Source organism: Elaeis guineensis, chromosome 2, assembly GCF_000442705.2.
Source record: "Elaeis guineensis isolate ETL-2024a chromosome 2, EG11, whole genome shotgun sequence".
In the NCBI taxonomy this organism is placed as follows: domain Eukaryota; kingdom Viridiplantae; phylum Streptophyta; class Magnoliopsida; order Arecales; family Arecaceae; genus Elaeis; species Elaeis guineensis.
The window spans coordinates 87340082-87354178 of NC_025994.2; positions in this window are offsets into that span (position 1 = coordinate 87340082).

Sequence of the window (14097 nt, forward strand, 5' to 3'; positions counted from 1 at the left end):
TCCTACGGGAGCCGGACTCCGTCCGTGAGTTCTACAGCAAGGAAGACTTCGCCCGGACTCCTACGGGAGCCAGGCTCCGTCCGCGAGTTCTACAGCAAGGAAGACTTCGCCCGGACTCCTACGGGAGCCGGGCTCCGTCCGCGATTTCGGCAGGGAGGAAGACTCCACCCGGACTCCTACGGGAGCCGGGCTCCGCCCGTGAGTTCTACAGCAAGGAAGACTTCGCCCGGACTCCTATGGGAGCCGGGCTCCGTCCGTGATTTCGACAACAAGGAAGACTTCGCCCGGACTCCTACGGGAGCCGGGCTCCGTCTACAGCTTCTACAGCAAGGAAGACTCCACCCGGACTCCTACGGGAGCTGGGCTCCATCCGCGAGTTCTACAGCAAGGAAGACTTCGCCCGGACTCCTACGGGAGCCGGGCTCCATCCACGAGTTCTACAGCAAGGAAGACTTCGTCCGGACTTCTACGGGAGCCGGGCTCCGTTCGCATTTTCGGTAGCGAGGAAGACTCCGCCCGGACTCCTACGGGAGCCGGGCTCAGTCCGCGAGTTCTACAGCAAGGAAGACTTCGCCCGGACTCCTACGACAGCCGGACTCCGTCCGCGATTTCGGCAGCGAGGAAGACTCTGTCCGAACTCCTACGGGAGCCGGGCTCCGCCCGCGAGTTCTACAGCAAGGAAGACTTCGCCCGGACTTCTACGGGAGCCGGGCTCTGTCCGCGATTTCGGCAGCGAGGAAGACTCCGCCCGGACTCCTACGGGAGCCGAGCTCTGCCTGCGAGTTCTACAGCAAGGAAGACTTCGCCCGAACTCCTACAGGAGTCGGGCTCCGTCCGTGATTTCGACAACAAGGAAGACTTCGCCCGGACTCCTATGGGAGCCGGGCTCCGTCCACAGCTTCTACAGCAAGGAAGACTTCGCCCGGATTCCTACGGGAGCCGGGCTCCATCTGCGATTTCGACAGCGAGGAAGACTCCGCCCGGACTCCTACGGGAGCCGGGCTCCGCCCGCGAGTTCTACAGCAAGGAAGACTTCGTCCGGACTTCTACGGGAGCCGGGCTCCGTCCGCGATTTTGGCAGCGAGGAAGACTCCGCCCGGACTCCTACGGGAGTCGGGCTCCGCCCGTGAGTTCTATAGCAAGGAAGACTTCGCCCGGACTCCTACGGGAGTCGGGCTCCATCCGTGACTTCGGCAACAAGGAAGACTTCGTCCGGACTCCTACGGGAGCCGGGCTCCGTCCACAGCTTCTACAGCAAGGAAGACTTCGCTCGGACTCCTACGGGAGCCGGGCTCCGTCCGCGATTTCGGCAACGAGGAAGACTCCGCCCGGACTCCTACGGGAGCCGGGCTCCGCCCCGAGTTCTACAGCAAGGAAGACTTCGCCCGGACTTCTACGGGAGCTGGGCTCCATCTGCGATTTCGGCAGCGAGGAAGACTCCGCTCGGACTCCTACGGGAGCCGGGCTCCGCCCGCGAGTTCTACAGCAAGGAAGACTTCGCTCGGACTCCTACGGGAGCCGGGCTCCGTCCGTGACTTCGGCAACAAGGAAGACTTCGCCCGGACTCCTACGGGAGCCGGGCTCCGTCCACAGCTTCTACAGCAAGGAAGACTCCGCCCGGACTCCTACGGGAGCCAGGCTCCGTCCGCGATTTCGACAGCGAGGAAGACTCCGCCCGGACTCCTACAGGAGCCGGGCTCCGTCTGTGAGTTCTACAGCAAGAAAGACTTCGCCCGAACTCCTACGGGAGTCGGGCTCCGTCCGCGAGTTCTACAGCAAGGAAGACTTCGCCCGGACTCCTACGGGAGCCGTGCTCCATCCGCGAGTTCTACAGCAAGGAAGACTTCGCCCGGACTCCTACGGGAGCCGGGCTCCGTCTGCGATTTCGGCAGCAAGGAAGACTTCACCCGAACTCCTACGGGAGCCGGGCTCCGTCCACAATTTCTGCAGCAAGGAAGATTTCGCCCGGACTCCTACGGGAGCCGAGCTCCATCCGCGAGTTCTACTGCAAGGAAGACTTCGCCCGGACTCCTACGGGAGCCGGGCTCCGTCCGCGAGTTCTATAGCGAGGAAGACTTCGCCCGGACTCCTACGGGAGCCGGGCTCCGTCCGCGAGTTCTACAGCAAGGAAGACTTCGCCCGGACTCCTACGGCAGCCGGGCTCCATCCACGGCTTCTGCAGCAAGGAAGACTCCGCCCGGACTCCTACGGGAGCTGGGCTCCGTCCACAGTTTCTGCAACAGGGAAGACTCCGCCCGGACTCCTATGGGAGTTGGGCTCCGTCCACAGTCTCTACAGCAAAGAAGACCTCGTCCAAACTCCTACGGGTGCCGGGCCTCGCTACCGACTCCAACCGAACTTCAGCCAATAAGTCTGGATCCCCTGACAAGCCACAGTAACGGACACCACTGCTCCACTCTCTGCGGCGGACCCTGCGTAGCCCCATTACTCCCTGACAGGCCGCATTAACGGCCATGACCCTGCTTCACTCCCTGCGGCGGATTCTGTGCGAATCCCCCACTCCCTGACGAGTCACAACAGCAGACGCCGCTCCAGTCTCCGTAACTGATTTCACGTGGCGAGCCACGGTGATAGCCACGATCCTACTCCACTACCCTCCGCAATAAATTTCCCCTGACTCTGGTCGGCCCACTACCAGACGGTTACAGGCGTCGCTATCAATCTGTTGCCCCCTCCGTCTATAAAAGGGAAACCCCAGATACGTTATTCAATAAGCTCTCATTTTTATCTAAAAACTCTGTTAAATTCTCCGTTCGAGCACTCCATTCTTGTTGAGGCAGAGAACTGACTTGAGCGTCGGAGGGTCTTGCCGGAGCAACCCCACCTCCGGTTTAGACTTCCTTTGCAGGTCCCGGCGGCGACCGCGACTCCCTCGACTCCAGCTTCTCCGGCGCAAGCGGATTTTTGCACCAACAAACCCCTAGAATAAAAATTTTACCTACGCCACTGACATCAAATCCTATGGTGGATAACATGCCATGCTAACTTTGCATTTCACCAATTCTCAATTGTGCGCTATCCATCGTACATATGCTTCGGGATTTACCCTGGTTCACTTGAACCTAGCGCATGCAAGGCAACAGGCCATTAAGTGCTGACAAAGGGATGCGGCCAGCCATTCCTATGCTTGCGCCTCAGCACCAAGGTGCTTGGCCTAGGCCATGGAAGAACCTCTTCACTATAAGAAATTATTGCATGCACCAAGTGCAAGTGAACCAGAGCATGGGGTAGCGTGGCGTGTTATCCACCATGGGATTTGATGTGGTCCAATTGCACCTGATGCATACAATACGGAGGCCCTTCACCACCCCAAAATAGCTCGAACCACCAAAGAGCCTCTCATAAATCCACCATTAACTTTGGCCCCACTATCTGTGTTTTTAAAAGGTCTGCTTCTCTGCCAAAGCCTTACCAACATTTCTCTAAGCAACAAATATCTTGGAGGTTTCAAAAAAGTGCTTGCTTCTAGTGTGGGGATTACAGTCATTATCGAAGAGAGTGTAGAAACGATCCACCATGTTTCTTTTGTAAAAAGGTCGGACACTCCTCGCATACATGCCAAGCGAGACATAAGAAGATGGTTGAAGGGAGCAGCTTGTTTATCCCAGACCGTCCACCAAGTACCAAGGTCTTTCTCCCATTAATGGAGGACCACCATGTGCAATGCTACTACAATGATCCCTTTAGAGCCGGGGTATTCTGAGCTTTCTCTTTCGGAAATGGAGTTGCTCCACCAAGCCATGCTCTTATTTGCCAGGCCTTGAAGAGATTCCACCTGCATTTCGGGTGAGATCATATCAAGGTAGGCTATAATGCCTACTTGGTGTTTTTCCCTTCCCATTCCATGATGCTCCACGCTCACCGGCATGGCACCATGAATGACATGTTTTTTTTTCAATATCAAGCCATGGTCCTTCAGAGATAACGCTACTCTATACCACCTTCAAATTGGAGTTCATCTGAAACTCTTTGGATTGCCTTTGCATCCTTGGGATACCGATTCTATCCAAAGAATTATTTCTAGATTTGTCCTATGAGAGAGGGTTTCTCCCTACAACTTAGTTCGAGAAGATCATTCGGCTTTCGAGGTGTTTGCTTACTATGAAAGACTAATAAAAGACATCCCTCAATCTATTTGTATAACTCCTGGTGCTACTTTGTATAAGATTCTCATGAATATCAGAAATGCTGCCTTTGGGAGACCCCTTCTAATATTATGCCTCAGATAGACTGGGTGGCAGATTGGCCACCGATAAAACTTCTATGGTCGGACCGACCATGAAAAAAATTATGGTCGGACCATCGTTGCCTACCACATTTTTGAAGCATGTGCATGTATTAAAATACTAAGAAAATAAGAATGGATAAATCCTAAGGGTATTTAAACTGTTTTGATAAACATCATATAATCCTTAGGGTTTATCCATTCATATTTTCTTAGCATTTTAACGCGCGTGCTTAAGTGTGCACGATGTGCTTCAGAAGCATGGTAGGTGATGACGGTCTGACCATAATTCTTTTCATGATCGATCCAATTATAGAAGTTTTATTCATTGGCCACCTCACTGGTCTCTATCCTAGGGAGGTGGTAACCGACTTGCACCAACTGGTCATGGCATCCTCCACTCAAAGAGATTTCTAAGATCCTAACAACTTGCAAGTGGAGGTGCCGGCATGGCCAAGGAAAGGAGATGACTATTTAGAATACAGAGTAGTCCCAACACTACAAGAAAAAAGATTATTAGCGACGGCCTCAAGTTCTCAACTCTTGAGAGTATATATATATCATCATCCTGTTAATTTATTGGATGATTCATAGATACATACACTACATGAATGATAATTAACTATCCTTAATAATTAGGTCAAGCATGAAATTATGTCCTAAAAAAATTAATGTGTCAGCCCAATTGACTTCTAGAGCATATATCTAATAAATAGATCCCTTATAAGTATGCACCCTACTCTTATAATAAATCTACTGTAACAACATACACTACAAGAATCTAAATAGCTCGAAGATCATGTTTATGTGTAGTCAAACTATAGTAATCCCATTGTGAGCAGTCAAGATATTGTAGGTCAGAAAATCACTCACACCACTACAGCATCGAGAAGATCACTGACGAGTGAGTAGATATCCATATGATCTCTCGTATGATCATGCCTAGTACTGATATTCTCTAACAACCATCCACACTCTCGCTTAGTCTCTCTACACTGTAGATTCGAGACTCGTCTATCCCAAAAGAAGCAATCTACATGTCGATCTAATCAGATCAATCACCATCTCTATGATGATCGATCGACTGAAAGTAATTTAAGAATTAATTATACATATCTCAAATTTAAATTTTTTAGAATATGTATCTTTAAATTATTAATTCTTTGGATGATTCTCAAACACATGATACAAAAATGGATAAAAATTATCTACTTTATTGATAAATCAATTGTTTAAGTATAAAAGTATATTCTAAAATTATTACAATATGTTCATCATATTAACTTTTAGCGTATGCATCTAACACTTGCATACTTGATTTGTCCTTCCATCTGAGATAAATTTCTCTGACTGAGTCATATAGACCTCTTCCTCAAGATTACCATTGAAGAGTCTTGACATCCATCTGCCAAATCTCACAGTCGTAGTATGTAGCTATAGCAAGTAGAATCTGAATAGACTTGAGTATAGCTATTGGTGAGAAGATTTCATCATAGTCAATTTCTTATGTTTGACTAAAATCCTTTGCCACCCACCTAATCTTATAGATTTTGACTTGGCCATCTACTCCAATCTTCTTTTTGAAGATTTACTTGCACCCTATTGGGATCACATCTCCAGGTGCATCAACCAAAGTCCACACTTGATTGGTATAAATTGAGTCTATTTCAAATTTCATGGCGTCTAGCCACTTGTCTGAGTCTTTATTCATGACAGCTTCTGAATAGATTAGTGGATCATCATCCTCAGTGATATTGATCTCATTGTCATTCTCAATGATAAAATTATATGTCAAAGGTGTCTGTCACACTCTTTCTGATCTTTAGAAAGAAGGTATGTATTGTGGATGAACCTCATTTTTGGATATTTTTGGTTGAGGATCTTCTTGTAGTCCAACCACAGATATTTCTGAAATATTTTGTAGATCCTGAACTTCTCTGAGTTCAATATTCCTTCCACTACCCTCTTCTTAGATGAATTTCTTTTTCAAGAAAGTAGCATATCCACTAACAAATATCTTTTGTTTAATAGGATGGTAAAAGTAGTATCCTTTAGTTTTCTTATGGTATCTTATAAATCTGTACTTATCTAATCTAGCACCTAGCTTATGTCCAAAAATATTTTTGATATAAGCAAGACAGCTTCAGATTTTAAGATGTTTAAGATTCAGCTTCCTTCTTTTCCATATCTCATATGGAATACTAAAAACAGACTTCAAAGATATCCTATTCAATATATATATGACAGTTTCAAAGATATATCTCCTGAATGATATTGAAAGATCAATAAAGCACATCATGAACTGCATCATATCCATCAAAGTATGATTCTTCCTTTCTGCTACACCATTTAGCTATTGTGTGTCAGGAGAAGTCTATTCAGAGAGAATGTCTTTATCCTTAAGATGATCAAAAAAATTATTGGATAAGTATTCTCTCCCTCAATCAGATCGAAGAATCTTGATATTTTTTTTAGTTTATTTCTTGATCATACTTTGATACTTCTTAAACTTATCAAAGAATTCAGATTTATATTTTATCAAGAATACATATCCAAACCTTGATAGATCATCCATAAAGGTGATGAAAGAGAAATATCCTGTTTTGATCTGAGTTATCATCGACCCACATACATCTGAATGTATTAAGACTAATATCTCACTTGCCCTCTCTCCATGTCCAGAAAATAGAGTCTTGATCATCTCATCCATGAGATAAGATTTACAAGTTTTCAATGATTCATAATCATACGGATCAAAAAAAAAATTTTGTATAACTTGTTTATCTTTGACTCACTAATATGGTCAAGACAGCAATGCCAGAGATATGTGATATTCATATCTTCTCTTTTTTTTATACTTCTATCAATATAAAAAATATTTTTATTGAGTGCAAGGATTAGAAGATTGTTATCAATACTATAGAATTCATTAAAAAGAAAAATGGAGCAACCATTGCCTATTAATTTTATTTCATAACCTTATTTTAGTAAGAAAGGTATAAAAATAATATTTCTAGTGACCTTAGGCATGTAATAACATTCTTCTAATTCCAAAGTCTTGTCCGAAGGCAACTTGAGCATACTAGTTCCCATAGCTTCTGTGCTAATGGACTCTCCACTTGTACGGAAAAGCTTGAGATCACCTCTTTTTAGCCTTCTGATATTATATAGTCACTAAACTATAGATGGTATCTAATACCCAAGTACCAAAGTTTGAGGTACTCAATAAAAATTAGGTCTGTACCATATACACATCTTTCGATGCAATACTTGAACCCTACTTCAAACTTATAAGATAATTGTTATAATTTTTTTTTCAATATCTTATCTTGCCACAATAATAACAAGAAATATTTGTAGGAATATTATTTGCCTTCTCTCTTTTAAAGATGCTGCCTTGTCGGCTCTGTTCTCCATATAATTCTTTAAAATTAAGGATTATAGAGTGAGGATCTATATTATTGAATTATCTCTGCAACTCTTTTCTCATCGAGGCCAATATAATACTCTTGATAGCCATGCTGTCAGACTACCACAACTTATATGTAGCCTGATCATCTTCAGAAGCATCTTCATTGATCGGACTAGGATCAAAAATATCCAAAAATAGGAGACCTTCTCATGTGCAAATCTAATTCGTAAGTACCTCAATCAGTCTATATAGTTTGAATCGATCAATATATTTACATCAATGATGCCATGAAATGAGAGTAAAGTTGTCATAATAGAGAATTAATCTATATGAATTAAGAATAGTATAAGCAGACCACTCATGATGACATACATAACTAGATGAGGTCTTCTATCTAATTATGTCTCTCACTATTTTATTAGATACTATAGTCCTCATGTATAGTAAGCAAAAAATTCTAATATGATTTCTTAATAGGGTTGAGATCCTAATTCCTTAAAGAAGCTTTGTGGATAGCACAACAAACTCTAGTGAGTTCAAAGATAAAAAATTCTTTCCAATTGTATCCCATGCAACTCTCAATAAAATCTTATCTCTAAGACACTCATAGCCTTATTGATAGTACAATAGACTATAGTATTTTGTTAAGTTGGATCATTCATTTTTATACAATAATATCTAAAAAATACTGATTTTGTGGATAGCACAATGAAGCAACATATCCAAAATATGCCATAAGCATCTAATATACACCAAAATAATCTCACATCAATCTCTATAGTAGGTCTTATGGATAGCACAACAAATCTACTATGGTTCATGATAGAAAATTAGCTTAGCATGAAGAAAGACTTATATAGTGATCTTAATACTAAGCATCCCAGATTCAGACTGAATTAATTTTTATTGATTAGGTGAGTATAAGATTGATGGAAAGCTCTTCGTGCTTTCGTAATGATCCTAATTAAGTAACCACCACCCTTGAACACTTGTCTAGACACCAATCGATCAATCAACTCCAAAGTCAGTTCGCTTTTCGTTGCCATCATTATGACTTAATATTATTTTTTTGAGAGATTTATGGTCTCATGTACATCCTATCTTTTAAATTCTTCACAATGATGCATAAACATACTTAAATCATAATAACATAATTTAAAGAAATGCATCTAAATATATTTTTAAGATAGATTAGGGTTTGGATGTTTAATTGGACTCAACTCTTGGTTAGATTTGAACCAAACCAAAACCCTAGCAGATCACAATCAACACTACATGTTAACCTTTTATTATATTCATCAAGGTAGGGTTTGATACCACTATTGCATTCTGGTGGCACAATAGAAGAATTGATATTTAAAAATTTTTATTCAAAACATCTCAATGCACCGAAGCTCTAATGCTCAAAAACTCTTGATAATACCAATCAAAGCATAGATCTATAAGAAGTATAGGAAAGCATACATTTTGAATTTTGATCTGATAAAAAATTATTTTCATAAGGCACATAAGTGTCTGCCCTCCAACGATGATCCACACAGAAACCGATCCAAGGATAGTGCCCTTTCTTTAACCTAGCTTCAAAAGTTCTAGCCTCTAGAACTCGACTAGCCTCTAACTGATTAGAACCTTCTCTCTGAACCTCCCAGAACCTCCTTCTAGCATTGACCTCCTTCTTTAGGACCTCTTAAATCCTTTATCCTATTAGAAATAGGTTTGTCTTAAAAGAACAAATCTTATCCTAAAGATTTAGAGTTGTAAGAGAGGGAGAGAGGGAGTGGATAAGGCTTGCATGAATTGAACGAACAACCCACCTGCCATCCCCTATTTATAGAATTAGAGGGGGCACCAAATGAAAAGTCACACATCATCTAAAAAGCTATATCATATAACATATCGGATATTTGAGAGTCTTCAAGTAGGACTCAACAGTGTTGATACATCGATTCCTACCTTCCCACGTGCACACCAAAGTAAAGGGATGCATATGGCATCCCATCTAAAATCAGATTCATCCAAAAATTGCCACATGGCAAGGGCATTTGAATCTAATTCCAAATGATAAGATAAGCAGATAAGGGGCACCTCTTTCTACCAAAAGCAGAAAGACTCTTCACGCAACTCTTCGTGTGATCTACTTCTTATGCGCATGCACACCAAGATCCAAGGCTTCTCATGCCCAACTAAAAGGCTTATTCATTTTTTAAAATTGGTTCTCAAGAGAATAAGAGACTGATCTTCAGCCATATGGGTCTAAAATCCAAAGTAGAAGGACTTTGGTCCTTCTGCATGCCAAAACTAGAGTGGGCATGTGCCCCTCTTCTTTTTAGCACCAAAAGTCCTTAACCACTTGGACTCTTGATTTCTAGGCATGGATGAAGCTTGAGATGCCCCACTCTGGGCTGCCTCCATATGGCTCAATCTAACCCAAGTGCATACGAAATTGGATTAGCTAAATAGCAAGATTTGAGATCAAATCTGATCTCCCAAGAAGCTAGGGTTAGCCATACATACTAGCATACTTATCGGCTATCCAATTGGATCCAAAACTTCAATCAACCATATCAAATGGGTCTTTGATCAATTTTTTTATGTGTGTGATCTATTGAATTTTATATCTAGTCAGCAGTAGATTTGGATGTAAGTTGATCTAATTTAATTAAACTCCTTCAATAATTAAAACTCTTTTTAATTAGTGATCAAATTAAATTTTTTAATTTGATCAAATCTATAAGTTCGAATTGACGTCTAGCAATGTATCATGACTATCTAGAAGATGTAAAATTTAATAAAAATATCAAATATATCCTTTAATGATAAATTTTCATGCAATTCAATCATTCAATGATCCGACATCCTGAATATGTTCATAAGTATAAAATCATGTCAAACTCAAATACATATTTTTATTAATTTTTCATCAATCAATGATGACTCTAATGAAGCATTAAAAATTCTTTCTAATTTGTAATGCTTCATTTTATTTTGGTTAAAGATTTCTTAAGTCATTTAAAAATAAGAATGCATAGGATGACATCTTCTCTTACTAGGAGTAATCTATTCCTTGTTGACCGACTCACAACCTCCATACACACTCCATCCTATCCAAAATATTCCATACATATCTTAATACTATGCTTGAGTATAAATCAAATTATAAATTCATGTGTATAAGATTCCATAGTGGTCTCAAATCTAAGGACCACCTATACAACTCCCACTTAGAGAATCATCTTTTGACATACAAATGAGGCTCCATAAGATGTTCTTTATCGATGAGTCAATTTAGTGAACTCATTCCTCAATGAGCACTTACATTCTTATATTAGTGTCTTACACAAATGACTTATGAAATCAACCACTCTTATCATCGAGCATACATAAGATGTGTCAGTCTATCTGAAATATTGATCTCTGACTTAATATTCTTACGATCAAAAATATTTAAAATTAGAGTTTGAAGATTTTAGATTTTACAGACATGAACTCTTCATGGCCCTAAAATCATTATTCTAATCCATAGGGTTTATCAAAATTTTAAACACAATAAGATGCAGCTATAATGATGAATCAATACTTTATTTCATTAATAAATGAATAATATCATTACATGAGTTAGAAATTTATAAGAAAAATTTCATTGCATTACTCATGTGATTGACTTATAGAATACTTTTCTTTTAGATTTCATGTTGATCTAGGAGAAGATCATTGAAAAGTAGTAAAAAATATTCTTAAGTACTTAAGAAGGATTAAAGATATTTTTTTGGTATATGGTGGATCTAACTTGAAACTAGAAGGACATATTGATTTTAGTTTTTAATCAGATTTAGATAATAGCAAGTATATTTCAAAATATGTCTTTAATTATTTTGTATGGTGGAGTAGTTAGTTGAAAGAGTTTCAAGCATCAGACTGTAACAGACATAGTTACTGAGGTTGAATATATAACTGTAAGTGAAGTCATTAAAGAAGCTGTCTGAATAAAAAAATTCATCACTGAATTGGGAGTGGTATCTGAAATTTAACATCCAATGCCACTGTATTGTGATAACATTGGAGCCATAGCTCAAGCAAAGAGATCAAAGTCTTATAAAAAATCCAAGCACATTTTAAGGTGCTCCCATCTTGTTCGAGAGATTATCAAGAGAAGTTGTAATTATTGAATGAGTAGATATAAAGAACAATATAACATGCTCACTAAGACTTTACCACAGCAGCAGTTCAATTGCCACCTTGATTGTATGTGTATAAAATATAAAGGTAATTGGCTTTAGTGCAAGTGAAAGATTGAAAGAATAATATCCTATAAGTCAATCGTAATTTATAATGTGATAAGATTTCTTTGATCTTTTTGCTTATATGCATGATATTTTTATAAATTAAAAGTTTTATATTTCATCATATGCTATATCTTATAATAATTAAGATTATGATGAACCCCATAGATTAGGATAATGATTTTAGGATCATGATGAGATCATGCTAGTGAGATCTAAAATTTTAAAAATTTTAGTCTGAAATATTCTCAATCATAGGATTATTGAGTTGAGGATTAATATTTTTGAAAAGACTGGCACATCCTATGTATACTTAATGAAGGAGGTGGTTGATCTCATAATCACTTGTGTGAAGATACTAATACTAGGATATGGATGCTCATTGAAGAATGAGTTCACTGAATTAATCAACAAAAAGAACATCTAATAGAGCCTTACATGTCAATAGATGGTTCTCAAAGTGTGAGTTGTACAAATAATCTTTAGATCTAATATCACCACAGTACCTTACATATTTTGGATCCATGCTTTGATTCATATCCTAGCATGATTTTATAAAGATATGAATGAGATGTTCTAGATATAGTGTAGTACTCATGATGGTTGTGAGTGGGTCAATAGAAAATCGATCACTTCTGATAAAAGAAGATCGTATCCTACATACCCTAACCATATATTGATTCAGGAAGTCTTTGATCAAATTAGAATAAAAATTAAAAAAAAATTAATATTTCATTAATCGAATCATCATTGTTAGATTGAGAGAAATATGAATATAAAACTAGACTTGACATGATTGTATGTCCATAGTCATATTCAGGATGCAGAATGATCGAAGGATCGAATTACACAGTAACTTGCCACTGAAGTATATATTTGATATTTTCATCAAATTACATATTTTTTAGAAAGACAAGATATATTGTTAGACGTCAATCTTGTCTTGCAGATTCTTATGAATTAAAAGTTTAATTCATAATTCAACTAAAAAAAGTTCTACTTGATCAACTTGGATTAGCATGTACTGGACCAAAGTTAATTAGAAGGGTTCTAATTAATTAAGTCAATATATATTTGGACCTACTGCTGACTAGATATGAAATTCAATACACATATAGAGAATTGATCAAGGATCTAATTGGATTAGATTATAGATTATTGAATTCTAATTAGGTTAATTATAGGCATGCTAGCACGTGTAGTTAATTCTAACTCCTAAAATCAAATAAGATTTGGTTTAGGTCCTTGTTTGGATTGATCTAATTAAGTTAGACTCTTAATTGGGTCAAGCCATGATTGGGCTAGCCAAGAGTTGGCAACCAATTGGCTTCTCCATACCAATTAGATTTAGTACAAGCTCTCTAAGACTCTCTCTTTTGGCGCCATCTTATTTTTGTGTCACAATCCATCAATAATGTCTCGCAGTCTGTAGTGGCAATCCAGCATAATAGAAGTAATAAACTTCTAGATATAGTTATCGTGTGATTCAGTTCTTATATCATAAGTCTTGACTAGATAAAGATTATGAAAAACTCGTCAAATCCCACCATCTGTCACATGCAAGATTGGTTCGATTCAAGTTCATTTATGAATTTTTATAGAAATTCTTTTCTAGTATTCACACTTACTTCGATTGAAGACTTTCTAAATTTAGTCTCATAAATCGTATAGAGCTTTTTCTTTTCTATTAAAATTGATAAATTTTATCTAAATATACATCTTATTCCTATAACAAACTTACTGCAGTCAACATACATCTCAAGACTCTGTATGACTAGGAGACTGAGTTATGGTGCAGTTAAATTACAGCAACCTCATTGTGAATAGTTGAGATATCGTAAGTCAAAGAATTATTCATACTACTACAACATTGAGAAAGTCACTGATGAGTGAGTAGATATTCAAATGACTTCTCGTGTTGGTCACGCTTGATACTTTTATTCTCTAATAAATACCTACACTTTGGCTCCAGTATCTCTACACTGTAAACTTGACATTCATCTATCCTAAAAAAGTGATCCGTGCATCAATTTAATCGGATCAATCACCATCTCTATAATGATCCATCAATCGAGAGTAATTTGAAAATTAACCATTAATGATATATATTTCAAATTTTCAACTGTTGAGAATATGTGACATCATCTTATTAACTCTTT